Source organism: Trichosurus vulpecula, chromosome 2 (genome assembly GCF_011100635.1).
Source record: "Trichosurus vulpecula isolate mTriVul1 chromosome 2, mTriVul1.pri, whole genome shotgun sequence".
Lineage (NCBI taxonomy): Eukaryota > Metazoa > Chordata > Mammalia > Diprotodontia > Phalangeridae > Trichosurus > Trichosurus vulpecula.
In genome coordinates, this window is record NC_050574.1 from 260,982,385 (window position 1) to 260,987,956 (window position 5,572).

Here is a 5,572-nt window from a genome sequence, read left to right on the forward strand (position 1 = left end):
TCTGGTGGAGTCTCAGGAACAACAGTATTTATTAGAAACTCCATTTCCTCAGGTTAGCCTCAGAATCCTGAGCTGAGAAATGGTCAGCTATACTCTGGGGATAGCTCAGAGTGCAGGCTGGGGAAATGACCCTAAAGAAGATGGTATATGTTTGTTAAAAGGGAGTACTTTGGCTCTGAGAGGGGAAATGTAGGGGTGATAGGTTAGTAGTTAATGATAGATATTAAAACATTATAAAATATTTTTAAGAATACACTGAATGGTGTAGGCTTATATATATGTATATATGTACATACACACACATACACAGAAAATGATAGATTTAGAAATGAAAGAGAATTTAGAGGATATCTAGTCCACATCTCTCATTTTACAGCTGAGGAAACCAAGGCCTAAAGAGATTAAGTAACGTGCCTAAGGTTACACAGGTACTAAATAACAGAGGTATGACTTGAATTAAAGTTACTCTGACTCCAAGCCTGAACTCTTTCATCTGTACCACTCTGTATAGAGAGGACATAAAGAAATATAATAGTTTTCTTACTACTCAGTTCGTTTTATGCATACACTTCTTCAACTGTACGTAAGCGATGTTCACAGTTTCTTATACAAGTTTCTTTTTGATCTTTTTTGTATATTGGATAATTCATACTGATTTTTGTGAAGAAAATTTAATTTGTGAGAAAGGAGATCTAGTGCATGGTCCTATGCTTGTGAACATTTTTATCAATTGTTTGCGTGATGGTATAGATGGCATGCTTCTTATATATACAGATGACACTAACTGGGGATGGATGGAGAATATACTGGGATGCCCAGTTGAGAATCAAGAAGAAACAGACAGACTATAACATTGGACCAACTCAAAGAAAATGAAATTCAACAGCAGTGAGTGTAAACCTTATGCTTTGTAAGAATCAGCTTCATAATGATAAGATGCAGAAGCATAAGCATAAGATGGTTAGATTATAGTTCATCTGAAAGAAATCTGCAGCATTTGATGGGCTTCATGTTCAGTATTTCATCACTATGTTATGGTATCCAAGAATATTAAGGAACCTTAGGCTGCTTTGAGAGAAATAGAGTCCAAGATAAGGAGATGACAGTCCTGTTTCATTCTGTACTACTATGCAAATCTGGAGTCTTGTGTTTAGTTCTTCATACTTTCCATGCATGTTTTTTTAAAAGCATCGATAAGTTGGAGAAAGTCTACAGGAGAGAAACCCATATTTGGTAGGGATTTAGAATCAAGCCCCGTGAGAACTAAATAAAGGAACCCAGGATATTTATTTAGTCTTTAGGAAAAAAATATTTAAGGATGATATGGTAAATATCTGAAAGCATTTATAGAGTTGTCTCTTATATGAATAATTAGACTAGTTCTGCTTTTCCCTGAAGGGCAGAACTACAAGCAATGGGTGAGGGTTACAAAGAAGCATAAAGGGTATCCCCAAAGTTTTAGTGCAGTTTTAAGCTTTAATGGATAAGGCTTTTGGGAAACTCTATATTAAGCCTTCATGTGAGGAAATATAGTGCTTCCTAATAATCATATCTATCCAAATATAGAATGGGCATTTTGGAAGGTAGAGGGTCATTTGACATCTTCAAGCAAAGTTGGATGTCTACTGGTCAGACATGCTTTAGAGGAATTTTTGTTTAGGCATGGATTAGATTAGGAGAGACACCCTGGGATAGGGGATAGAGAGCTGGCCACAGAATCATCTCAACTATATCCAAGTCAGACCCATGACACAGAGACTTGTGTTATTCTAGGCAAATTGCTTAACCTCTTAGTGTCTCTCAGACTATAAATTACAGAGAAAATGCCCATCTGCATTGTTAGATAATGCTTCTTACTGGGAATTTCATACACTCTTGAAATCATTGGCCCAGTTTAAAAATATTTGGACTACAGTGTCTCAGCCTCTTTCCAACTCATATTCTATGATAATTTTAGATCCTCTACAATTCTTTTATAATAAATTCTATACTAATATTCAGAGTTACAATATTTGCCTCTAATTCACATTGTAATTTATATTCGTACCTAATTTTAGTGTGTATAAAAAATCACAAGAAATTGTAGAGTAATACAGGAAATTCAGGTTAACATTTGTCACAGTTTCCAATGGAAACAACCACTTCTGTTTAACTTGAGATTAACTGAAAATGCTATGCCTCATCACCATTCTCACTGTAATGCCTTCTTCCTTCACTCCTTGCCAAAAGCCCATAAACTTGGGGATTTCAAAGAATAGTCTTTCTGGCCTTTATTGTGAGATGCTGAACACCAATTTGCATAAAGGACTGGGAAATATGCATTTTAAGAAAAGAGGAGTGTTGCTCAGTGGTAAATCTTTGTGTAAAAATGTGTTAATTTTTAGTCATTTTCTGTGGGATTGTAGCATCAGCAACTGGCAGGAGATGAATCAGACTAATGATTCCAATTCTTTGCAAAGCAGGCAGCATGATATAATGGCATGGAAATCTCCCTTGGCAACTTTTGTAGCCATGAAATACAAAAGAGGTGTTAGATAGTACTATACTTAGACAAAGTAGGAGTCCTCATTTCAACTATTCTAATTATTTGAAGCCAATGGTCTCTTACCATGTCCTTTAATGCTCTTGTTAATGTAAAAGCACCAGGATTGGATTCCATTGGACAAAGATACATTTGCCTTACTCTTTGTTGGCTGTCAAAGTCAGTCTAACATCCAGGAACACTTTCTACCCAAAGGCTGTTAGAGCTATACATGATCTAGTTGGCTTTTTATTATTGTTATTATTATTTTTATTTACCATTCTGGCAATGTTATCAAATACCTTTGTAAAGACTAAATATTGACTTTATCATAATTGCACTAATACTAGTTGGGATATTGTCTACATGAAGATGAAGTCTATTGAAAAAATATTCTTGCTGAAAAGGGTTATATAACTTTCATTCTCTTTTTTAAAATGAACTGATTTTTATCAGCACATTTAACACACCAGGTAAAGCTATTTTCCTTTATCTAGGTGGCATAAAAGACTTGTGGGGAGCCATTAGGGTGCTGACTTCATAACATTTGCAAAGATGATTTCAAAGATTCAAGATGTCCCTATCCCAAATGTGAATGTGGTTTAATTTATTATGTGAAATGGCATGAAAATATCCTTGTTACTTGAGTTGATTAAAATCACATTCCAATACTTCACTGAATCAGATAAATTAAAGTGTTCGTTTCCTTTTCCTTTAAAAATTGTAAAACATATTTCAATCAACCAATATGTGCCTTTTCATTCACCCCCAACCCTTCCCATCCCCAAATGAGCATGTATACACACACACACACACACACACACACACACACACACACACACACACACCCCAAACATGTAGTCAATCAAAACAACCCTCCTCACTGGCCATGTCCAAAAAATATTGGTCTCATTTTGTACTTTGTGTCCTTCATCTTGTTATCTGAATATGGGTAGTATGCTTCATCATTCATCCCCTAGAATAGTGGTTGCTCATCACTTTAAGAAACCACCACAGAAGTATTCCATAAAATTTATATACAAATAACTTGTTCATCTATCTCCTGATTTATGGACACTCCTTCATATTTCCATTCTTTGCTACCTCAAAAAGAGCTATGAATATTTTTGTATATCCTTTGAGTTTATTTTGCTTAGGACTAATCTCTTCTTTAGTCTCCTCCCTTAAATTCTACTCCTCCCTTCCCCACCCCCCCATCTTTTCCCTCCTATTTTCCTGTTGGGTGAAATGTATTTCTATACCCAACTGTGTGTGCCTGTGTATTCTTTTTTCTTTTGACCAGTTCAGATGAGAGTGAGCTTGAAGTGTCAGCTACTACCTCTCACCCCAACCTCATTGTTTGTGTAGATATCTACTTATATAATCCGATTAAGTGAGATAATTTCCCCTAAACATCATTTTCATACCTAGGGAAAGAGTAATATACTGAGAGGAATGGGAAATTCCTTCTAAAAGAGAGGAACTTCTTTTGCCTCATTCCAATATATTCCTCTCCCTAGGAAGGAACCTTCCCTCCTCCCAGTACATTATTTTTTCCTTCCCTTTGCGTTCTTTTTTAAAGATCAAGACATAATAGAAGCACTTTCAGGCCTGGACTCCCTCTATATTCCCTAAAAATAGTAGAGCTGGTTGAGAGAGGCAGAATTGTAGGTTCTCCTTTGGTCTGGAATTCCTGCCTTGGTTACACCTCTAAGGCTGGGCTATAAATGGGAAATGGTGTCTGTGCCTGGGATCTGACTGCTGCTACTACTCTTGTTGGCTTTTAAACTTCTTCCTTTCTTGGTACACAATCCAGGGTTTCCATACTCAAGAATACCACCCTGAAGAGCAGGTCCCCTTCTCAGTCCTTCCTGTGATTAGGGACTTTGTACCTGTCCCCTATGCAAGACCCTGGTATTGGTCTGATGGAGCCCTGGGATGGGGCTGGGATCTCTTCTTGCCTGGTGCACAACCTCTTTCTGGTCACCTTAGTGCTCTAAGTGTGACATGCTGCCCCACCTACCACCCTGGTTCCAAGTGTCTGCAGATCTTCCTCTCTCTCTTCCTATGTCAAATCAGGTTATCCAAATGACTCACTGTGAATTTTTTTTCCCTGGATTTTCCCATCAGAATTCAATCTAGTACATTTTCTGCAGCTATTTAAATGAGTTTTGTGGAGGGGAGCTTGGCAGTCCTTTTCCTCCTACTCTGTCATCTTGGCTCTGTCTCCCCTAAATTCACACATTCTTTTTTTTTAATAGTTGCAATCAATTTATTAAAAGAGATAATTGGTTAGGCATCTGCAATGGTGACTTTAACTTCTACAACTGGTTCAATGCTGATACAAGCGATCTGCTTAACAATTTCAGAAGGACTGTGCAAATCAATAAGGCATTTGAGGATTCTCATCTGGAAACTATCCCAAGTCTTTGAACCTTCACCACAAGGAGTTTTTCTAGTTGTGATTCGAAGTCTTAGCTGGCATTTTCTTTGGCTCCTCTAATTAGGTCAGCACACATTTTCTCGAGTGATTTCACATTGTGGCTGGTGAGGGTGATCTGGTTCCGGTGAATGGCCACTTCTGTCTCCACAAGGGTCTTGCCGGTGTCTTTGAATGCCATTGAAGTGGAGTGGCTGCCTGACCGACTTATTCCTTGGTGAGAGGGAACAGCAGTGAGTCAGGAGGAGGAGAGGCAGAGACAGCAGACTCCATGCAACTGCATTGGTGGTACCTTCACCAAAGAGCCACATCCCTTTGTAGAGTCCTGCACAAATAAACAGAATTTCATGATTACCGTTCAACAAACACATTAACTAACATTTTACCTAGGGCAAAAGAGAAGAAAAGGGTACAACCCAGAGGACAGTCCTATATAGCCTGAGAGGAACAGAATGTGAGCTACATCTTGGCATTCACATGAGGAAGAGACATGGAAGCATTGTTCTCCTAGGAGGAAGCATTATACCCCACAATAGTGCCCTGGAACCTGGTATAATTTGCTTGGTCTTAGTTATGGTTCTGCCTAAAGGACTGTTTCTGCACCGATCAAA

At 38.0% G+C, this 5,572-nt stretch overlaps 1 pseudogene; it reads right to left on the reverse strand.

The window, feature by feature from the left end:
• Window positions 1–4,813: 4,813 nt before the first annotated feature.
• LOC118837373 lies at window positions 4,814–5,142 on the reverse strand (annotated as a pseudogene).
• Window positions 5,143–5,572: the final 430 nt, after the last annotated feature.